Here is a 25000-nt window from a genome sequence, read left to right as displayed (position 1 = left end):
AAAGCTAAAAATGCATGCGGCATTTTCTAGTGAAAGTTGTCGAGAATTGAACATTGGCAATTTATTGATTTTTTTCCAGAAATTTGATTAGTCCATTCGGACTAATTAGCCTCAGATTTTATCAGTCCGAATGAAAATGTATTAGTCTGAGACTAACGTTAATGTCAAACCCTGGGTGTGGCCCTTCATTTGAACTTGAATCTCCTTCACCCAAGAATGCTTTGTGGCAAGTTTGGTAAAAACTGGCCCAGTGGTTCTTGAGAAGAAGTCGAAAATGTGAAAAGTTTACAGACGGACAGACAGATAAATGGACAGATGGATGCCAGACAAAATGTGATCAGAAAAGGTCACTTGATCTTTCAGCTCAGGTGAGCTAAAAATGATAAACATCTTTGACAGAGAGTCGCAAAGGCCCTCCGCAACTGGAGATTTTTTTTATGGATTTCTCATTTTCGAATACATTACACAAATTCAATAGCAATATTTCATAGAAATTGAGTGCTTAAGAACTGTGACCTTTTATTGTTAAAGTGAAAACGGAGGGTTAACAGCTATAAAGATTTATGTACATTGTATTTTCAAACTTTTGATTTAAGTTTTGAATGAGAAAAATGAAAACAATGAAAATGTAAGAATAAATAGAGAGAGCATTTTATAAATTGTCTACAGGCAAACAGATGAACAGACATTCCAACAGACTTTGGACACATGAAATATGAATAATGTAAGAATAAATAGACAAAAGCATTTTGTGAAATTGTTTACAGACAGACAAACATGATACACACAGTGATGGACCTTGGGCACGTCACCTTACTATCGCAAATGCGCTTCTGGTAGTAACGCTAAAAATTCATTTTGCTTGAGTTTTTAAAGTACAAAACAGATTCACCTGTAAACACATGTATCATCCTGTGATCTTCTGCTCATCCCCATTTCCCGCCATTGCCAAATCCAAATAAAAGGAGTTTCAGTATGACGATCCCGATGCAATTTGACACCTCAAATTACTTTTAGCCCCATGATCAACCAATAATTTGGATACAAAGTAAACAAACAAGTCATACCCCAGGTATTTCTTGCGAATTATCTTTGCCAAGATACATTTTGCATATTTCTTTTTTTTCTCCACATATGTCATTTTTTTTGTTTGTCCAAAAAATTTTCCTTCATTGATATGTTAGCAACATTTTCCTTCATTGACACAGAAACTGTCGGTGGGTTAGCATAATGGGGGGGGGGGGCTTATATATTCCTTTTTTCTTTTTCTTTTTTTTAACTAGAAGAGTGCTCTGTCGCGGTGGGTTTTTCTTAATTTACCTATACCTTTCGGTATCTATAGCAAATTCTATCTCCTCTTACCTTTGATAACATATAAAACATGATTGCAAGGCAAAAAGTAACAGGTCCAGTCCAAAGACAATTTCTACCTTCGTAGCTATTAATAGCTACGTAGGTATTTAAACCCACCCAAAGTAGCTATTTTTACCTACTTTTTGCATTACTTGCATTTTGTGGCCAAACGGCCGAACGGCGCAGCATGGTGAGTGCCACCTTTCTTGATACAGTCACACTGATGATGAATACCACACAATTTTGGCCAAAAAAGATTACTTCATAAATTAACAATTTCGCATAGTAATTAATGCAAAATTGTTGATTTACAAAGTAATCATTCTTTGGCCAAAATTTTGTCGTATTCATTATCAGTGTGACTGTACTCACCATGTTACGCCGTTCGGCCGTTTGGCCACAAAATGCAAGTAATGCAAAAAGTAGGTAAAAATAGCTACTTTGGGTAGGTTTAAATACCTAGGTAGCTATTAATAGCTACATAGGTAGAAAGACGTGAGTATTTTTTTTTAAATCAAATTTTGAATCCATAGATACAAAAAGTATATATATATCGATACGTATATATAAACAATGTAACATAAATAAGTACGTATACAGATATAATATATTATTGCATTCATAATGGTAACGCCAAGTCAAGATAAGAAAAGCATGCACACACCTGATGTAATGTTTTCATTGAATTACAAAGTTTAATAAACTTAATCTACATTGTAAAATACTCACCTTTATACCTGATTTTATGTTGACCAGTCAATGAGCATCTCCATTTGAATTAAAACTTACAACTTTTGTGGACATGAAAAAAAAACCCTAAGACTTAATCTCAAGCATTTAGAATCGAACATTCCCTGTGGAGTTGAAGCTATTTTTACAGGTCTGCTTGCAAAGGCGCTCGTGCGTGAAAAACATGAACAGTTACCGGTAGACTCGGAAGTCGAAAATTTACGAAAATTACCGAACCTAAAAAAGTAAAGAAATATGATGTTCTGTCTTTTAATTGGAATTAAAAGATAATATCTGCATGAGAGGTAATTTCTAAAATGAAGTCGAATACATTTTCATCTTAATAATTTTAGGGTCGGTACAGAAACTGCAATTTATTCTATAAGATTTAGGCCCAAAGGAAGCAGGTATATAAAGCAGGGGATGGGGTTGGAAAAGCTTTGCAGAAATACTAGACAACGCATTAACTTTTTTTCTTGAGGCTAGGGGGTACAGCCATATATTTGCTTTGGTTTTTAACGTATATAACATGCACTGACAAGATCATTGAGAGAGCACAACTGAAATTAGCCTGTTTAAATTATAATATATATATATATTTTTTAATGTGGCAAAATTATGGGAGAGAACAGCCCTATGGTTCTTGGCTCCTTCGGGCCTAGATTAATTATAGTGTGAGCACCGACTCCACCCCCCCCCCCCCCACCTCCCCTCCCCCTTCTGGAACTTCCAGGGTTACCATATTTCTAGGTAGAAGTAACGAATAAATATTGTTAATGATTATTAGTAAAGTATTTTATTTGTAAAAGAAATCCAGCCTTCTTTAAAATTTAGCTATCTCTTTTACTTATAATTAATGACCTTCTAGATACTGCATACTGAAGAGTTCCAATTTTTGGTATAATTATTACTTTTATTCAGTTATAAGGATATTTACGATTACATCTAAATTAAAATACAAATCATGTAAAGTATTACTCAATTTGAAATCAATTTAAGCATTTCAAACACTTAATTAATCACTAAATTTGCATGCATTTTCAGAAAAATGTTTGACAAGCCCCCGCCCCTCACAAAAGATCTTGCTCAAACCTCGAAAACTTATTTCATGATGTGGGGGTAAGAGCAAAACAAATCATTTTCCTAAGTCAGTTTTCTTCTTAAACATGACTCTGCATACTATTTTACACGGGGTTTGTGTTTCCTGCAAAAGGTGGAGGGGTCCAAGGCTATTTTTTAATTACTCTACATTTAAATTTAATGATTCTTAAAACTCGGGAAAGGGGGTCCGACCCCCCTCTAAATCCGTGCATGCAAGAGTTGTAATGGCCAGTTCTTTCTACAACCGCGTCACATCAACTATTCTAATGAAAAATTTCAATGTATACATATTAATGCATTTAAGAGGGTTTTTTCTTTTTAATTTAGAGCATATTTATAAATACGTAACGACAATTTTCAACACTTTCATCAAAACTTATGCAGTGAATAGCTACATCATATACCATCAACATCGAGGTTTGCAGAGGAAAATGAGTCGACTCGAGTGTGCCAGGAACTCGTTGGGGAATACAGAGCTGACAGTCAAAGATCAGGACCAGCCCAGTGCTTAGAGCGGTTGACAGCCAGACACTTTGTCTACTTCGCCCCTGGTATTTCACTTAATACTAGTACTGAGAGCTAAATTGATAATTCTCAATCCCCCCCCCCCCTCCCCCAAGTTTATCGTTCAAAAATGGCTTAATGTGGTACATGTATCTTTTTATCCATCTTTGCAGACGGTTAAAGTATCCGACCCATATAAGCCTCAGATTCAATGGAATTGAATGCATAACAGAAATGTGTATGGACTGAATACTCAGTATATTTAGACATAATTTTCCACTCTCTACCATCGGCTCATACATCTGAGAGAGGAACGAACGACAACTCTGCATAGGAGATTGATAATTGTCTGACGTCATGGCGTCAGACAGTACTAGATTTAGCCAAGGCTTGTTGGTCAAGTCGTTCAATAGAATTCTTGTGATAACTTGATCTTGGAAACTTCATACTATTTTACTATCAATTGGAGAGCAAACATGCTAAACATCCAAACAAGCCAGAGCATTGATGTCATTATTATCACATTATACATTACAGGTTACATATGATTTGGCCATTCTCGAAAATTGCATCATTCATGTCCAGGAAAACAGAAGGAATGAAGCTGGTCAGGTCAACACTTGTTGATTATCTTTATCAGATTAACTAATGGATGTTTATTTTCAATGCATACTAAGTCTCTCTACCTTTAGAATTTTTATAAAGCTACGCATATTCATAACTTGCAGACGTTTGATTTATTCATAATTAAAAAAATATCTATACTTATAAATTAATAAATTTTGCAAATAAACTCCGAAACGGATGCACCAGAGTTTTTACTTACTCCTTTAAGAATACACTAGATACAAGATGATGTCCGTAAACTATATTTAGATTTCACTCACATTGTAAGTATCGTACATTAAATTAAAAGTCTACTTTTATTTTCTATAAAGAGCCATGAAATAGCAAAAACGTGAGTATGGTGGCGTTTCCGGTTGGCGGATCTAAGTTTCTGGCAATTTTCAATTAAACTGACAACAAGCAGTCGTTTATTTATTTCATAAAACGTCATCACTGAATTATTCAATCAAAACTTGATTTCAAAGACATAAAAGAAATAAGTTGTGATAACCGATTAAAAAGGGAAATGTGCAAATTATTTTTGTCATTCACCGATCTTAATATTGACGGAAGCTTCTAGAACATCATATAGCATCGAGCCCGATGTTAAAAAGAAAAACGAGACGAACATAAAAAAAGCTTATGTGTGAATGGTCATTGAAATAATGGTAAATCGTTGATAACACTATAAGTTGTGAATATATTTATATATCGAAAGACTGTTACATATATGTAGTAGGTTTTCCTAATAAATTTATCGGTAAAATGCCTCACCGAGAGCATCGTGGCGACGAACCCGAAGGCTATTCCTTCATGTAAGAAGTCACGAAAATCATAGCTTACATCAACATACCATTAATAGAATAATCAAATCTCAGATATTGCTTATAGCAAAGTAAGGAGAATATTTCCCAAAGAGAATCTTTGAAATAATATAAATAGCATTGAGCAGCATTTGTCCTACACAGTGCTTCTGGTGAAGTCAGCGGCATTGAGCGGCATTTGTCCAACACAGTGTTCTCATGAAGGCAGCGGCATTGAGCGGCATTTGTCCAACACAGTGCTTCTGGTAGAGTTAGCGGCATTGAGCGGCATTTGTCCAAAACAGAGCTTCTAGTTATATCAAAGTGAAGGATAGATGTTGAATATTCTTTTGCTTAAGGATAGATGATGCAGACTTTTATCACAAAATTTGAAAATAAGTTGAGTCCTGTTTATATGCGTAAAATGAACAGGTTTAACCACATAGTTCTTAATTTTTCATTTAAAGTTACACAATAATGGAATTTGAAGTGACAAGAATTTGCATAGATTGATAAGGATGGTTGCAGAAAGGTAGAATTTTGAACATCAAAGAAGGTTTACAATTTCTTAATATTTCAGGAATTTATTATTTGCATCATTTACAACCAAAGTAGGCCCAAAAATATAATACCAATCTAGGCATCCATTTTTTTGTTTGTATCATCTGTCAATAAATGAAAAGATGTTAGCTCATGTGTAACATGTTTATTTTTTTTTTAATAATAAATTTCTCAGTTATCAAAATGGTTCACCAATTGATGTTTAGATTTTTAAGTGTTGTAACTTTTTCTTTCAAAAGCACTGGTTATCTTTGTATCCATGAACAGGCCCGTTGGAAGAAATTTCAGAAATTTTCAGTTAAGGGTGGACACTATCAAGTAAAGAGCATAAAAGAGTTATCAGAAGATTTAGGGGACACAAGCATAAAATAGCTATGCATAAATCGGCAAAATTATTATGGGGCACGGGTCCCCCACCCCCTGTTCCTTCGTCCATGAAAAAAAAAAGAAGAAATTACAAGTAATATAGTGTATATAAAATGAATCCATGTCCAAGTTGTTTTATTTTATGTTGTTGCCACTGATTTCAACTTTTCTTGTTTCTTAGCAAAAGAGTTCATTTCATGACTCCGAGTCATGTTGATTACGCTAGATTTAACTTTTCTTGATTCTACACGTAAAAATAAATTTGTTCAAGTCAGAAAGCTTTTTAAGAAAGCTAATACTTGTTTTCATGTTTTAGTATCAGTATTCAAGAACGAAACGTGTCCTAATTTTTGACCTTGTCCTTGAAGAGATACATGTATCCCCTTTAATTTTACTCAATAAAAATCAATTCTAAAAAATCTATTTGGTGAAAATATAGTTTTCAATTGTTTTTCTATTCCTAATGATCAAATACATCTTTCCACTACATCATTGATATTCTTAGTATTTATTTTTTTATTTTCAAAAATTTTACTTCTTTCCATTGACTTCAATGCAATCTTGCCGTTCACGGTAGCGCTACATTCCAAGCAATGTTTAATAGGTCGGGTACACTGCCTTTTATCAGTTTATGGAAGGCACTTTTCCACACGTGACGATGTTTTCGTCAAACCCATTCTCCAATCAATTGAATCAGAATGAGTCGCAAAGCATGACGGTCTACTATACGTGTTTACGATTCAATAGCGACATGTGGTTTTCGTCGGTTTACAGCATCATATTTACTTGGTCACCGGAAAAACCGTACAGCTTCTTTTTTACTTTATAAGGCTGAAATTGAAAGATTATATTCCAAAGACACTGTTCCATGCTCACATTTGATATTTAAGTTGTTTTCGATGATTAATAGTTGCCTCAAATACCGTACAAACGCTTTGACGTTTGCGTGTACATAAAAACATTTTGATGATATTGAGTAGTAAAATAATAATTGCGCACTTTATACTGCTGTCTAAAACTATGTTGCAGTTCATGTATATCACGTGAAAAACACACTCAATGCTTTATCTGTATATATACACAATAGTCTACGTCTCTTTGAACAATGGTTTACTCCGATGTATAATAATAATTGCGCACTTTATACTGCTGTCTAAAGCTATGTTGCAGTTCATGTATATCACGTGAAAAAACACACTCAATGCTTTATCTGTATATATACACAATAGTCTACGTCTCTTTGAACAATGGTTTACTCCGATGTATTTCAAGTTGATATAAGGCTTCACAAAGCAAATTTTGTAAATTATGAGCATAGAAATGTACATCATTTTCAATATTTCTTTCATGAATATCAAAAAATTGTTTTAGACCAGGAAATAGTCACGTGAAATTCATATTCACTGATAGTACATACAGCACGGGGAAACTGTCAGGCAATTGTCTACAACGGAGTGTAGAAAACCCAGATTTTACCGTTGTAAAACATGTGTATGTAAATGTGAGCATGGAATTCGTAGATAATGATGTACATATTGTATTAAGTGTGTAAAATGCTTGGATAAATGCATCATGTCTTTCCGAGAGCGATTTGGAAAACTGGCCTTTTTGAAACGTACACGTAGTATTTTTTGAAGTAACCCATAATGCAACTCATTTACCCGATTGGTGGATTTTTCAGTCACGTTGGTGCCTCATTTAGCATGTAAATTTATTTTGACGTCACAGAAAATAGTTTCCTCGACCAGCTGCTAAAGTCCTTCCAAGAATCAACCAATCAGAGTGTAGCCTTCTTCCAAGATTCTTCCTTGATTAGCATAAACTCTCTGACGTCAGTGACCTCATTTTCAGCAAGCGAGCTGTCGGCAGCATGTCGCATTTCACCAGACACAACTTATTATTGCCAGTAGGCTAAACATGGTAAAAAGTTTATTACATAGCGGAAAGAAAGAGAGTTAAATAGGTAAGAGCCACGAGAATGCATTAGGCCTACTTATTTTATACGTGCAAAAAGTGACCTTTGAGTTTGTGTGCATATTGCCACAAGAAGGAAATCGGGAAAATTCCCATGTTCGTTAAAACTATCAATTTTTGTATCGAAGTAGATAATATCTAGGTTTATTTAAACAAATATGGCTTACTGTTTAATTTATTAGTAGTATCCAATGCAATCCGCTTGAAAGTAATTAAATTATGTTAACTTTTTACAAGTGTGTGTGAAAACTAGGCCTAGCGCCCATCCACGGTCTTTTTATAGCAAAATATTAGAGAATGCTAAAGAAATTTCCGTTCAGCACTGTTAGACATAGTACCCCCAAAAGGTTTTGTATGAGATATTCTCTAAACTAAAACTTCAAGAAGTGACTGAACGATCCTAATTTAATACACAGACCGCCCAAGTTTCTAGATCCCCATGTCCCAACTCCCCGGGGCCCCTAGCCTAGTGAATATATAGACTGGTATTGCCTGTCTAGCTATCGTTCGAAAGATATCGCGCATATCAGACAGGCAATTAAGCCAGTCTAAGTGAATATACTGCGTGGTGTAGATAAACTTGATAGGGAAACGTATATGAAAAACTATTGTTTCTTTACTAAATAAGGCATATACTCTGTCCATCCTTTGTTAATTTCACTTTCATTCTCTTAAAACAATGTAAGACAACATGAATGAAACCATTCATGCACAGATCTAGAAGGGGAGGGGGTCCGGACCCTCCCCCCCCCTGGAATTTGCAGTTATTAAATGTATATACTAAACCAACTAAAAGTTACCTTGGACCCCCCTCCCAGAAAACACAGACCCCCTCCCGCTAAAAAACTGTGACCCGTGTTAAGTTGGTATGAAAAGTCATAGATATGAAGCTTTAGAAGTGAGCGATCCCCCTTCCCCCGAAATAGGTTTATCACGTTTTGGAAAGGATTTTTTAAAAAAACTTTTTTGTGTGTGTCAAGAAATTTCCAGGTTGTTTTTTTTTTGACTGGGATGGACCCCCCTTGCAAAAAATTCCTGTATCCGCACCTCTCCACTCAATAACCATAAACATTAAATTTCTCATTATTTCTAGTGGTCAATGTTACAGTAATAAGGCTTATCTAACAAACAGTATTGCTCTAAACCTTGCACTCAGACTACTAATTGACAGCAGACTACTAATTGACAGTGAAATTGATTTAATTTTAATATGGGTTAACACCATCCCTTAAGATTATTACTGAAAAATATAAGAAAGACCTTATGAAGGAATAATGAATTTCATAATGTATTATTTTTCAATACATGTATGGTAAATAATGAAGACTACTTCAACATGCAGCTATAACTGTATTCTATATGACAATTAAGTAGCAATACATATTTATAGGATCTCCCATGATTTGTGGTTGGATATGATTTTTTATCCAATGAGTTGTGTGTTTTTTACCCCTGAGCCTTGGCAAGGGGAGAAAAACACACAAGTTGGATAATATCCAACTACAAATCATGGGAGATTCTTTTAATCGTGTTATACATCACTTTCAATGTTTACCACTGTATTTTATACCCCTGCTCCCAAGGAGATTGGGTTTACTGTTTTACCCTTGTGTGTCAGTCTCTGTGTCTGTCCATAACAAATTTTTTTTTGCAGTTTTCTCAGCAACTACTCATTGCAGATGCTTGAATTTTAAAACAGTCTTTGTTTTGGCATGCCATATGGTGGAAATCATTTTTATATGAATCGGATGTCAACTTCCTGTTTATCCATGCATCTGTCCCTACCGATTTATTCACAGTCATATATATTCATATTAGTGGGGTTATAACTAGTGAGCATTGCGGGGTTCGACATTCACGCTCGTCACCTCGTCATTTCCATCCCAGAATGATTTTGGACAACCTGATTTTCAGTCTGGCTCACCCAAATGACGACCTGGGACGAGTTGGGAATATTCAATAATGATGTTTAATTTTAAAATAAACTTTATAAGCCTTATTATACTGCATTATGAGAAATTTGCAAAAGTGAACCAAAGTGCGGTTCACAATCTGAATTTGGTATAAAAAGTAGTTGGGTCTGTGGGTAAAATATGGGTCTGCTGGGTTATAGATGTTGCTTAATGGATGTTTTAAAAAGTTTTGAGTTTCTTCATTTTTGGCCAGTCCGTCGGGAGAGGGCAACCACACATTTTTTTTTTTTTTATAGATGGCCTTATCTGCAATATTGTTACATCGTCATTTTTCCAACACATAGATTATAATTAAAATATACATAGCAGATAGATGTAAATGAATGATGTTGTATGTTTTTGTCATATAAAAATTAAACATTTTTCAATTTAAATTTATATATGACAAATTGTAATATATTTTAAATTGTCAATTTTTATAGAGGTCAGCATGTAAAATTTACTAACTAAAGGCTGTGAAGTCAATCTATACAGGTTAAAAAACAAATATGTAATACATATGGTGTACCTTGTGTTAAAGTGAATCACAATCTTTTTGTTTTATTAAAATGTAATCCTGTAAAAAAAAAAAACTGCTGTGCAGAAAAGATCAGAAATGAAAAATTATGGCATTTTTAGCTCACCTGAGCTGAAAGCTCAAGTTAGCTTTTCTGATCACATTTTGTCTGTAGTCTGTCTGTCTGTCTAGCTGTCCGTGTGTCGATCCGTCTGTAAACTTTTCACATTTTCAACTTCTTCTCCAGAACCTCTGGGCCAATTTCAAACAAACTTACCACAAAGCATCCTTGGGTAAAAAGGATTCAAGTTTGTTCAAATGAAGGGCCACCCCCTGATTCAAGGGGAGATAGTGCAGGGATTTATCAGTACCCTCTCAGGGGCCGAAATTCGGACCCATTCCCAATTGAAAATACGTTAAATTTTTCCCAATGTGGCAGTATTTTTTCCCAATTGCTAAACAATGCTTTTATATTTAATAAACACTAAGTAAAATTGTCAGATGTCTGTAATTTTCTTCTGATTAACTCATTTAGCAAAGCTACAGCCATAACACGTTTTAAAAAAACACTGTAAAACATCGCCGACTTTTAATCCGAATTTCCTCCGTTTTTCTGAAAATGGTGATATTGTGTTATTATGTAGATGTATTAAGTTATTTCCACCTACTCAATTGATCTACGAGGGAATGGTAAGAACTTTAGGCATTATTTTAGATAGAAAAATATATTTTCAATGCATTTTTACGTATTAAAATGGAACTAAGTATAATTTTTTTTGCAGGAGGTTTATAAATTTCCAGTAACAGATAAATTCTAATTACTTAAATTGGAATCTCATACACACATGTACTACCTAAGTTGTATAAATACTTTATACTCATTGAAGTCATATTTAGTGTTATTTAAGTGTATTATTCTGATAATTGATCTTGTATGATGAAGTTGGATCATTAATTTGTCTGTTTGATTGCCCAAATTAGAATTCATGCTGAAATGTTAAATGAATTACATTGAATTACATTTGAATACATGATGTAAGCAAGATTTTTCATTTTTCCCAATTTCATCAAATAGCCGATAATTTTTTCCCAATTCCCCAAAAATGGTATTTCCCAAAATAGGCTGATAAATCCCTGTAATGATAATTAAGGCCAAAAAAAATAATAGTCTTGTTTCCTGCTACCTGACCGACCTTATTTTTTTGCACCCGACCTTAAAGTTTTTAGCTCACCTGAGCCGAAGGCTCAAGTGAGCTTCTCTGATCACATTTTGTCTGTAGTCCATCTGTCTAGCTGTCCGTCTGTCTGTAAACTTTTCACATTTTCGACTTCTTCTCAAGAACCACTGGGCCAATTTCATCCAAACTTGCCACAAAGTATCCTTGGGTGAAGGGGATTCAAGTTTGTTCAAATGAAGGGCCACGCCCTCTTTCAAGGGGAGATAATAAAGAATTAGTGAAAAATTAATAGCATCTTTTAAAAATCTTCTTCTCAAGAACCACAAAGCCAGGGAAGATGAAACTCATGTGGAAGCATCCTGAGGTAGTGTAGATTCAAGTTTGTTCAAATCATGACCCCCGGGGGTAGGGCGGGCCCACAATGGAGGATCAAAGTTTTACATAGAAATATATGGGAAAAACCTTTTAAAATCTTCTACTCAAGAACAGCAAAGCCATGATGAGTCATATTTATATGGAAGCATCCTCAGGGGATAGGGCGGGGCCACAATGGAGGATCAAAGTCTTACATAGAAATATATGGGAAAAATCTTTAAAAATCTTCTCCTCAAGAACAGCAAAGCCATGATGAGTCATATTTATATGGAAGCATCCTCAGGTAGTGTAGATTCAAGTTTGTTCAAATCATGACCCCTGGGGTAGGGCGGGGCCACAATTGAGGATCAAAGTTTTACATCGAAATATATAGGAAAAATCTTTAAAAATCTTCTTCTCAATAACAGCAAAGCCCTAATTGGTCATATTGATATGGAAGCATCCTCAGGTAGTGTAGATTCAAGTTTGTCCAAATCATGACCCCTGGGGGTAGGGTGGGGCCCCAAAGGAGGATCAAAGTTTTACATAGAAATATATAGGAAAAATCTTTAAAAATCTTCTTCTCAAGAACAGCAAAGCCCTGATTGATCATATTTATGTGGAAGTATCCTCAGGTAGTGTAGATTCAAGTTTGTTCAAATGTTGACCCCCTGGGGTTGGGTGGGGCCACAATGGAGGATCAAAGTCTGAAATAGAAATATATAAGAAGATTTCTTCTGATGAAGAACTGCAAAGCCATGATTAGTCATTTTGATATGGAAGCATCATCAGGTAGTGTAAATTCAATTTTGTTCAAATGATGACCCCCGAGGGTAGGGTGGGGCCCAATAGGGGGATAGAAAGTTTTACATAAGAACACATAGAAAAAATATTTCTTCTCAAGAACAGAAAAGCTATGTTTAGTCATATTGATATGGAAGCATCTTCAGGTAGTGTAGATTCAAGTTTGTTCAAATGATGACCCCCGAGGGTAGGGCGGGGCCACAATGGAGGATCGAATGTTACATAAGAACATATAGAAAAAATATTTCTTCTCAAGAACAGAAAAGCTATGTTTAGTCATATTGATATGGAAGCATCCTCAGATAGTGTAGATTCAAGTTTGTTCAAATGATGACCCCTGGGATAGGGAGGAGCCACAAGGGGGGATCAAATTTTTACAAAGGAATATATCAGAAAATTTTTTAAAAATCTTCTCAAGTACAACAAAGCCATTTGTTATTTTGACATGGAAGCATCATCAGGTAGTTTAAAATTCCAGCCCCCCCCCCCCCCCCCCCTGAATCTTTTCAATACTGAACTGATTTGTGCTTTTGCCTATCCAGTGTACTCAGGTGAGCGATGTGGCCCATGGGCCTCTTGTTAGCTCACCTGAGCTGAAAGCTCAAGTGAGCTTTTTTGATCACATTTTGTCCGTCGTCCGTCTGTCTGTCTGTCTGTCCGTCCGTTTGTAAACTTTTCACATTTTTGGCTTCTTCTCCAGAACCACTGGGCCAAATTCAACCAATCTTGCCATGAAGCATCCTTGGGTAAAGGGGATTCAAGTTTGTTCAAATGAGGGGCCACACCCTCTTTCAAGGGGAGATAATTAGGAATTAGTGAAAAAATAATGGCATCATTTAAAAATCTTCTTCTCAAGAACCACTGGGCCAGGAAAGATGAAACTTATGTGGAAACATCCTCAGGTAGTGTAGATTCAAGTTTGTTCAAATCATGACCCCCGGGAGTAGGATGGGGCCACAATGGTAGATCAAACTTTTACCTAGAAATATATAGGAAAATATCTTTAAAAATCTTCTTCTTAAGAACAGCAAAGCCCTGATTGGTCATATTTATGTGGAAGCATCCTCAGGTAGTGTAGATTCAAGTTTGTTCAAATCATCACCCCGGAGGTAGGGTAGGGCCACAATGGGGGATCAAAGTTTTACATAAGAACATATAAGAATTTTTAAAAAAAATCTTCTTCTAGAGAATAGCAAATCCATGATTAGTCATTTTGAAATGGAAGCATCCTTAGGTAGTGTAGATTCAAGTTTGTCCAAATCATAAACCTTGAGGGTAGGGTGGGGTCACAATGGGGGATCAAAGTTGTACATAGGAATATATATGAAAAAATGTTCTTCTGAAGAACAGCACAGTCATGTTTAGACATATTGATATGGAAGCATTCTCAGGTAGTGTAAACTCATGATCAAGTTCAAATCATGACCCCCAGGGGTAGGGTGGGGCCACAATGATGGATCAAAGTTGTACATAGGAATATGTAGGAAAATCTTGAAAAATCTTCTCAAGAACAGCACAGCAGTGTTTAGTCATATTGATATGGAAGCATTCTCAGGTAGTTTAGATTCAAAAATCTTTAAAAATTTTCTGCTGAAGAACAACAAAGCCATTTGTTATATTGATATGGAAGCATTTTCAGGTAGTTTTAAATTCGATCTCCCCATGTAAACTACAATAATGAACTGATTTGTGCTTTTTCCTAGCCAGTGTGCTCAGGTGAGCGATTTGGCCAATTGGCCTCTTGTTAAGTAACCTTTTCTGTTCAGAATTTGTCCATTTTTTTAACTTTGCATTGTTGTAATCATTGCTATTGTTGGCCTAAACTTTTCACATTTTCATCCTCTTTTCCAGAAACACTGGGTTAATATTTATAAGTCAAACACTTATACCTAAAAAGCATCCTTGGATAAGGGATTCAAGATTGTTATCAGAAGGTCCATGCCCTCTGCCAGGTAAGATAATGAAGAATGAGTGTAAATTTAATGTCATCTTTTAAAAATCTTTTCAAGAACCAATGGGCCAGAAAAAATGAAATGTAAAAGCTTCATTACATAGACGATGATAGTGTAAGTTAAAATTTGTCTAAATTATGACCCCATTGGTAGGGAGGGTACAATATATATAAACCCAAGAGAGAGGATATCGACAGAGCACTAAGTGCGAAGTTACCCAATGAATTTCATCCACACAAACCAACAAAATTTTGATTGCCCACGAACATAGACCCCCACTAATTAAAATGATTCCACAGTGTTTGTTTTTAGAAACATCTAGTTTATAAACGTAAGACTTATGTTGTCATCAATTGTTGCGTCAAAGAAGAATATGACATGAGGAACATTTATAAGCTTAAAATGGAAACACCAAGTGTATAAGATGTTTTATAAATTGTCAACTGATTTAGTTTGAGCCAATAAGATAGCTGGCAACAATGGAGAAAAACAATAACAGGGTTGTGGATAATGGTATTAACCACTTGCAAATGCGAGTAAAATATGCTGTGGGCAATTAGATATGAAAAATCTGGTCGCCCGCATGGCGAACGATTTTTTTTTCCGGAACATAATCACATTTCAGATTTATATAGCATGTACTTTCAGTTTTAAGAAAACACTCTACTAACCTAGACTACTTGTGTCGCATGCAAGCATATTAGTCAAACATGTGTGTGACTTTGATCAAACAAGGCGTTAAATTTGCAATCTCGGCTAAATTTGTTGATATGAGGCAAACATTTTAGATTGTTCTTATAGAACTATTGTAACAATCGGCTATAGTTGTCTGATACTCAATCTGGACTAGTTATTCATAGAATTTGAATTATCGAGTCAAAAACACAAAAAAAAAATCGGAATCAAACTTCATCACGGGGTGTATGCAATTCTTTATTTAATATGCCCCCTTGATAAACCATAGATGCTTCAGTTGTTGGGCTGTGTATTGAGCAAAAAAATTCGATATGATACGATACAATACTTTATAATGCCATATCCGATATATTGGATTCTTTAACAAGTTTATCAAAAAAAGGTCATATTTATAAATTATTTAAAGCATGAATTTTATAAAAACTAAGTGTTTTATAACCCATTTCGAAGGTCTTGTCTCACTATCTCTACAAATCACACTTCAAATTCAAACTTTTTATGTCTGTAAAAACGACATGTTAAAATAAAGTTGTTTATGTATTTTGTAATATATATATCTTAGATGTGCTATCTCCTTAATGATTATACCATTATTGATCAATTTTAATTCAAAACAGTGAAAATATGACCTTTGGTGATTGAAATTCCCAACTTTTCCACAGAATTATGAGAAAATCTACATGTTCGATACGTATTGGAAGTTATTTTTTCGATACGATACATTTTTAGATATCGATACGTATCGATATATATATTGATACAGCCCTATTCAGTTGTATGATTAAACACTACAAAATGTAATGAATGTATTTTTGGATCTCATTTTTAGCTCACCTGAGCCGAAGGCTCAAGTGAGCTTTTCTGATCACATTTTGTCTGTAGTCCGTCTGTCCATCTGTCTGTCTATCTGTCTAGCTGTCTGTCCGTAACAAAATTTTCGTCACAGTTTTCTCAGCAACTACTCATCGCAGATGCTTGAAATTTTAGCACACACTTTGTTTAGGCATGCGATATGGTGGGATTCATTTTTGTACGAATCCGATGTCAACTTCCTGTTTATCCGTGTGTCTGTCCATACCATACAGAACAAATTTTGGTTGCAGTTTTCTCAGCAACTACTAATTGCAGATGCTTGAAATTTTAGCACATTCTTTGTTTAGGCATGCGATATGGTGGGATTCATTTTTGTACAAATCCAATGTCAACTTCCTGTTTATCTGTGCATCTGTCCGTACCATACATAACAAATTTTGGTTACAGTTTTCTCAGCAACTACTAATTGCAGATGCTTGACATTTTAGCACATTCTTTGTTTAGGCATGCCATATGGTGGGATTCATTTTTGTATGAATCCGATGTCAACTTCCTGTTTATCTGTGCATCTGTCCGTACCATACATAACAAATGTTGGTTGCAGTTTTCTCAGCAACTACTAATTGCAGATGCTTGACATTTTAGTACATTCTTTGTTTAGGCATGTCATATGGTGGGATTAATTTTTGTACGAATCTGATGTCAACTTCCTGTTTATCCGTGCGTCTGTCCGTACCATTTAGAACAAATTTTTGTCACAGTTTTCTCAGCAACTACTAATTGCAGATGCTTGAAATTTTAGCACACTCTTTGTTTAGGCCTGCAATATGGTGGGAGACATTTTTGTATGAATCTGATGTCAACTTCGTGTTCATCCTTGTGTCTGTCCATTACTGAACTTGTGTATTCACATCAAAGCGAGGGTATCACTAGTGAGCATTGGCTCACAGACTTCTTTTATGCCTCATATGTGGAGTTTATTTAATTATCATTGTCTATGATTTGAGGTAAAGATAATACATGTACTACACTTGTAATACCTTATCATATGTTTGAATATTGTCAAAGCTGTATTTTCAAAGGATATTATCTAAAACTTAATTGTATACTGTAATTGTATATAAAGTTTGAAATTATAAAGGGTATAAATGTGTTTAAAAATTAGAGTAAAACAATTAAGAACACACTACTAGGCAGATGAGACTTTAAAACATTAAACATTATTCTTATTTGGTTTATAATATGCAAACACATAGCTCAAGCATGTACATGTACTTGATTGAATGCAGTCTTCAGTAGAGTTTTGATTCAATATGCGGACTTCTTTGTTTATTTTTCTCCTTCTTTCAGTCCCTTCCAGTTAGGTTACTCAGGTGAGTATTGTGGTCCATGGGCTTCATATTTACAGTGGCGCCTCGTTTATCCGGACGCCTCTGTCCCCAACGAAATCGTCCAGATAAATGAATCGTCCGGATAATTGAATCACATATCAAAAAGCACTCTCTATATAAGCATGTATATATGCACATTCTTGTTTCAAATGTGACAGCAAAGAAAAACAACTTTTAAATTATATTTTGGTTAATTGTTTTAAAAGCAGTAATTGATTAATGAAAAAATTTATTAAAATGTAATTTACACAATAAAATGATGGATGGCCAATTTTATGCCGAGACCTCCTTTTTTAATTCACCTTCTCTTTGACATATGACTTCATGGGTTGAGCAAATTTTGATCTACTGTTGTTTTATTTTGTCATATATTATAATTATTGAAGCTTATATATGAGGCGCTGTTTTGGTATTTACTGCCAAAAAGTGATATCACCTTTTTGAATAGGTGATATCACCTATTCAGTTGGTGATATCACCTATTCGAATAAGTGATATCACCTATTCAGCTTCTGAATAGGTGATATCACCTATTCGAATAAGTGATATCACCTATTCGAATAGGTGATATCACCTATTTGATTTGAATTGGTGATATCACCTATTCGAATAGGTGATATCACTTATTCGAATAGGTGATATCACCAATTTGAATAGGTGATATCACCCATTCAAATAGGTGATATCACTTATTCCTTTTGAATAGGTGATATCACTTATTCGAATAGGTGATATCACCTATTCAAAAATCAAATAGGTGATATCACCTATTCGAATAGGTGATATCACTTATTCGAATAGGTGATATCACTTAATCATTTTGAATAGGTGATATCACTTATTCGAATAGGTGATATCACCTATTCAAATTATTTATGAAATAACAACTGCTCCCAAGACTATAGCCTTTAATTCTCATTTACTTTCACTTTCGTTTTATAACTTACCATTCTTGAAGACAATGGATTACAGCTTCGCATTTAGTTTTAAGCACCCCAGTAGAATTTGTTGTTTGTTTTGCTCACAAATTATATTTATTACACTTATCTTTCATGTATACTATAGGAAAATTCAAAGGGTCTGTAAGTCTCGTTGACTTTCACTTTCGTTTTATAACTCCCGGGTACCTGAGCATTCTTGGAGACCATGGATTACTTAAGTTGTAAGCATCACAGTGGAATTATTAAACTTGTAGTTTGTTTTGATCCCCGATTGTTGCAAAGAAGAGGAGAAAGTGGATTTATAGATGCAGGTAAATAGCGTTTAATTGCTTTATTTTTTTCATTACATAACGTAAACACAAGCTATTCCGAGGGGGCCAAGATTAGCCAACATACTTAAGCAAAAAGGGAAAATTAAATCGTTTTTACGCTAAAATCGTCTGTATTCAAAAGGTACGCTTATCTACAGATTGGTTTCATAAATTTAAAGCATCGACTTAGCTTACAGTGGTATAATTTGGAGTATTGGACAGGTATACATGAGTTTGGGATATTGAATGCGATGTCATTGAAAGCAAATAAAAAAACAGATGTACCCAAATGCATCGACCATGGGAATACAAAGTTGAATACCACGTCTATAACATATGATCTTTGTAGAAAACACATTCTTTTTTTTGTAATTTAATTACTACAATAAATAAAAATGGTCAGCTCATTCTGTAGGCTATAAGCTACCCTGTATATTCGGAAATAAAAATGGTCACACACACTCAAAAAATAATCATTTTTTATTCTACAAAGTTTCATGACCCCCCCCCCCTCCCCCCTTTGCCAATACTCCTACAATTATGAGACAGACTTTTTTTTCTTGAAATAGGCATTTTTCTCCATTTGTCATTATATATTACAGGGCTGCACAAGGTACTGAAAAAGGGACAGTGCTTTGAGTGAATGTGTTATCCATGTATCTGCTAATGAAGCAGATCCCCCAGTTATTATACTCATGAAGAGTGTGACAACTTCCAAGTTGTTAATGACGGAACTCCATTTAAATCAGGTACAAGTTAAAGTTTAGGTTGCACAATTCAATATTCAAAACTTAATAATTCAGAATCAAGTTCACACAAGCTCACATTCCATGGTTACTTACAGCACCATTATGCTAGATAAATTTGTTATACACTTTCATATGTTAAATAGTCAAATTTGATTGGTTTAAAAAACATTTGTTAACAAGTACTATTACCATACTGTATGCCAAACATTACATCCCAATGGTTGAAAATGCATGACTACGGGTAACAGTATATACAGTAATAAAAAATGTTAACTGTGCAGAATGTTTGCACATTCGTTTCACCTTGATGTTTTCTTTAAAATGCATTTTATGACAAGAAAAATATTTACCTGTTTATTTTGGGTGATGTAAAATTCTTACCCCTTAAAAACCATTGCTGACCGAGGCAAGGTCAGCGATGGTTTTTGTGGTATAACAATTTCACGTTATCCTACTAAACATGTAATATTTTTATGTTATATGTACTTCTATTTGTAAACGTTAATGACTGTGAAAAACATAAATATTTATAAATTAGTAAAATCAATTTAATACACTATAAATACACAAAAGGACAAATTTGTACATAATTCTCTATGATTAGGTTAATTAGTTTATATAAAGGATGTAAATGGGGCATGACATATCATTGTTAATATTCAAGAAAGTGTTAACTGTTTTTCTTGTAGATGCCCCTTTCCATCTGATGTTTTCCAGGTTTTTGTGAAAAGTTTCCTTAAAAATGGCACCATTCAACCACAAATACTATGCCAGTGGAACTGTGATATCAATCAACTGCTTATGACACTGTTAATTGGCAGAGAAATTATTATTTTTTATTTGGGACAAGCAATCTGTTTCAAACATTTTATGCCTGCAAATTGGTACATGTACTTCATGAATTGCTTGAAGGATGCTAAAGGCTACTGAAATTCCAAGCCAGATGAAATTCAAAAGGATTGATACAAAAGTCATTTGAAGTTTTCTATTCTTAGTGATGAGTGTTTTTCAGGATGCCCTCTGATATCATAGCTACAACTGGTCTCTGTCCTTTGTTAGTTACACATGCAGACATCTTATTAAGGCAGTGATATAAGTAGCTCAAAGTGGATGCTTTATTGTTTTCCTCAGATTTATAACCTGGATTGATCTCTGATACAGTAATTTAAAGCCATGTCTTTTCACTGTCACAAAGTACTGAAATAAAAATAATTTTGATAAAAATATTTATTTTTAATTCATATCATTAAATTTTTAAGTTACAGAAATTCAAATTAATTAGCTATTGGTAAATAGAAATCTTTAATTGACGAGCAAGCCTTTGCATTGTCAGATCCTTTTCTGAAAGGACCATTTACCTTTAACAATGTCAGGACAGGTGAGGCAACTGGCTGGTCTTCATGCTGGAAGTGTGTGTTAACTCTGTAATCTTTTTAAACAAAACCATCCAGTGATGTCCTAAGATTGCCAGATGAGCAGACATATACCTGTATTTAAGAAAGATTCTGTAACATGACATAGAATTTTTGCACAGCTTGACACACAACTGATGGTAACTTAGGTGCCTGCAAAATAATAAATCTGGCACATATTTATTTATTTGATACAAATCAGAACAAAATTTGTTCTTTTACAGAACAAATTATTTTCATTATAAAGAAAAGAGAAATGCATATGTACTGTGTTAATACATATAACCTGTATTATTGGATATTTTCACCCCATTCTAATTTTTAAAATATTCACTCTTTCACCCTTGAAAACACTTTTGCCCATTTCAAATTTGATCAGACACATTTGTGTTTAAAAGATATATGCTGCCTTCTTCGAATTTGTCCCGTTTTAAATTCACCTACTTGTAAGGAGGGCAGAATGAGAAAAATAAAACTGGGGCGAAAATTTTCCAGAACAAAGTACCATTACTTGCCTGCCTGTTGTACTATAACTCCTCCAGCCTTACAATATTCTATAATCATTGCTTTCATGCGATACCCCCCAGTGGATTGATGGTCTCTTTTCCAAATTATATGCACTTTCTAAAAAGAATGAATTTGTCAATTTATAAAATTTAGTATTACAAGTTAATAAAGACAGTAAAACAATGTTAACAACATTTATATGCAAATGAACCTCTGTATAAATCACTAATAAATGATTGACAACTTGTATGGAATATATCGAATACCCTTAATTTTGCATTTGGAAACTCGGCATTAAGGCCAAACAAAAAAATATGTGTGGTTCCGGTTACACCTCCAAAAAAATAGGGTAGGTAGGGATTTTTTTTTTTTGTACAAAATGATTTTCTAAATTTTTCTAAATAATACCTATTTCTTTTCGTTAGCATAAGTGAACTATTTTATGTGTAGAGTGTAAGATATGTTTTCTCTTAAGCATATGGATTAGATATGTGCTTTAATGTGTGAATAAAATGTCTTGGGCATTTAAGCAGTTGTTTGCTGATTCTATTCATTCGAGTTCATACTCATCTAGAAAATACAATGTTTGAAGAAAATCAGCATGAGCAAATTGAATTATTTAACTGTTATTTGGATATTATATTTTCTTTTTTTAGAATGTAAGTGTTTACGAAGATGATATGTGCTATCCTTGTTTTTAAAGGATGATATTAATTTCAGAATTGTATATTATAAGTAAAATTAATGGATATCTTAAGCATTATACATTAAATCTTAAATATAGATCATGATTTCTCCATCAGAATCTGCTGCAGAAGTCTTTATGCAGGTATATAAAATCTAAAATTGTACATTATAGAATGCGAAAAAACAGAAATATTTTGTGAAGAGCTGAGTATATAACTCATAACTAATAAATGTTTTGTTTATTTTGAATTCAGTCTTTTCCAACTATGGTTCAGAAAAGAAATGTTTTATTTGTGGGTGAACAGAGTGAAGGAGAAAATAAGTGGCATTTCGATGTGGCGTTAAATATACTAGTCAACACTGGCAGGGGGCACCTAGTTATGAATATGAAACAAATATTTTTAAATCAAAAATAATGAAAACACAATCTTTTCTTTTTGTAAAAAATAAAGTCCAAGGTGAACATCCTTGTTTTAAAATCAGTGTTTATAAATGAAATTAATTAATTACTTTTATCCAGAATAGTTCTTATTTTACTTAATAAATTCTGAACTATAAACTAGAAAACGGACATGAGAGTTCTGCTAAGAGCTGTCAGAGGAAAAGAATGTGACACCTATACTTTGTACAGAAATGTTTAAAAGAAAATAAATCACCTAAGCAAGATGACATAGAATCATTCAAATTTGTCAGAATTACAAATATTTAATATTATTAAAATTTTAAATCCTTTCATGAAACCTTTTTGCCTCATTGAAGACTTCATACTTCCAAGCTCATTTCTCATATATATTGGTGTTTTGCAAGTTGACTTTATTCATGTAAAATCAGCAGTCTTCTTTTTCACTTTTCCTCATGAACTGTTTTTTTTTTCTACTTTCGGTTTAAAAGAAATGATCCTGATATAAATTATTTAATAGTTTACAAGTTAATCTATCTTACACATTGGGCTAATTCTTGCGTAATCAATGCAATCAAATAAATGTTTTCTCATGTTATCTTCCCCCTAACTCCAAAAAACGTTACCTGGCCAGCTGTCTGTGTGCTTTCAAGCGAGAAGTGATTTCCTATCCTGACTTCACACCTTTGCGTGCATTAAATAATAAAGGGGCTAATCAGCACTGAATCTCGCCACTCTTGGGCATATTTATTTAATTTTGGCAACCAAAAAACAAACAAACAAAAAACATGGCGCTGGAAAAAGGTATACTGCCACGCCATGCTAGCTTGCTTTAGATTTAACACCATCAAACACTTGCACTACGTGTTGAAACGATTTTTGCATGGAGGCCGCCATTGCTGGAACTAAAACTAATACCGAAGTGGATGACGGAAATCGCGGAAAATTCTGGAAAATAAATATGAATATTGCCGAAAAAAAGTTTAGGGTCGGGGATCTAAAATAGGGACAGTCAGGTAATGGGAACCACACATATTTTTTTATTTGGCCTAATAATATTCCATACATGATTGAGCTGTCACCTGATGAACCTTTAATTCTTTTCTATTTTTATTTTTTATATGCCTTATATGTATATGAATTATAAGAGTAAATGTAAGTCCAAAAACTTATTTTGTGACATCAATTTCATACCTGTATTTGAGTTGCCTTTTTGAGGATATACCGGGTAGATTATTCAAAGTCGATGTACATGTAGTCTTAGATGCTGCAGTTCTCTTGTACTTTAGCTATAAAATAAATCTTAATGTATACAATTGTGTAAGATGAAAGAATATTTCAAACACTGCATGAAACAGACCAAAACTTTAACCAAAATATCCTCTATAACATGCTCTCTAAACTGAAGAATATGGTCATATAATTGCAGTCATATGAATTTTGTTCAATGATAAATGCAGAGAGAATTTGCAGAATATATAAAGAAAGTTTTATCGTTGGGATTGGGAAATAAGCAGGTCTAGTACAATCTCTTAATTTAGCTATATAGCTTGAAATAGCTATTTAGCTTTATTAAGCTATTCAAAATAGCTTGATTTAGCTATTTATATGCAGTTTTTTCACAAAAATTATTTTGGTAAGAAATAGACAAAAAGTTGCATGTATTTGACTATTCATATAATGTGCTATGGGCTATCGAAACAACAAGCAAAATCAAAGATAGCTCCAACTTTGCAACTTTTGATTACTTTTAAGCAAAAGATAAATTTCTATTATTTGAGTAACTGTCCACAACCTTGTGTGCATTGAGGCATGGATAAGTATGATTGCTTCTCATTGAATGTACTGAATTAATTACCAATCAATTATCTTGTTGACCATAATTGGCCTCCTTTATAAATTCATTGAAGAAGTAACTGTATCAATTGCGTATGAAGCCCAAAAACTTTTAGAACTTTGAGTACAAAGTCTCTTTTGTTTCTATTTTCCTAATTATCTCCCCTTGTTTAAGGATCACAACCCTAGTTTTAGTATAAATGGAAGCCCTTGGCCCAATGATACGCTGTGACAAATTTGACAATAATTGGCCAAAGGGTTCTTGAGTTATGGCCCATATTCTAAAAAGTTTACGCACACCGCACAAATGGCCATAGCATTAGCTCTTTGGGCCTTTGGCCCAGAAGAGCTTAAAAAATGAACCTCTTACATTGACTTTTGGTCAATATTTTTTTACAGTTTTTTGTATAGTTTTTTGATGAACAATGTACAGTATTTTCACCCAAATTCCTGTATTTTGAGGACTGCTGTACAGTATTTGGGCCTAAAAATTATCACATGTA

At 34.0% G+C, this 25000-nt stretch overlaps 3 long non-coding RNA genes across 4 annotated transcripts in view; all 3 read right to left on the bottom strand.

Annotated features, from left to right (window-relative positions):
* The window catches only part of LOC133179358 (uncharacterized), an 81891-nt gene extending 80948 nt beyond the window's left edge, over positions 1-943 (bottom strand). Inside the window, exon 1 of one of the 2 annotated variants that reach the window (XR_009720101.1) lies at positions 893-943. This is a non-coding gene — a long non-coding RNA (uncharacterized LOC133179358). The remainder of the gene's footprint in view (positions 1-892) is intronic. The other variant, XR_009720106.1, reaches the window with a different exon arrangement.
* Positions 1-25000, bottom strand: part of LOC133179387 (uncharacterized) — a 276577-nt gene that overhangs the window by 240908 nt on the left and 10669 nt on the right. The gene's annotated exons all lie outside the window — the stretch shown is intronic.
* LOC133179333 (uncharacterized) overlaps positions 21586-25000 on the bottom strand; it is a 3845-nt gene continuing 430 nt past the window's right edge. Inside the window, exons 2-3 of the long non-coding RNA XR_009720097.1 lie at positions 23856-23950; positions 21586-21691 (exon numbers count right to left, since the gene is read on the bottom strand). This is a non-coding gene — a long non-coding RNA (uncharacterized LOC133179333). The remainder of the gene's footprint in view (positions 21692-23855; positions 23951-25000) is intronic.

Source organism: Saccostrea echinata, unplaced genomic scaffold (assembly GCF_033153115.1).
Source record: "Saccostrea echinata isolate AGI-Se365-2 ecotype Australia unplaced genomic scaffold, CSIRO_AGI_Sech_v1 ptg000001l, whole genome shotgun sequence".
Lineage (NCBI taxonomy): Eukaryota > Metazoa > Mollusca > Bivalvia > Ostreida > Ostreidae > Saccostrea > Saccostrea echinata.
The sequence above is the reverse complement of the archived record's forward strand: the minus strand, read 5'-3'. Positions and strand labels throughout refer to the sequence as shown.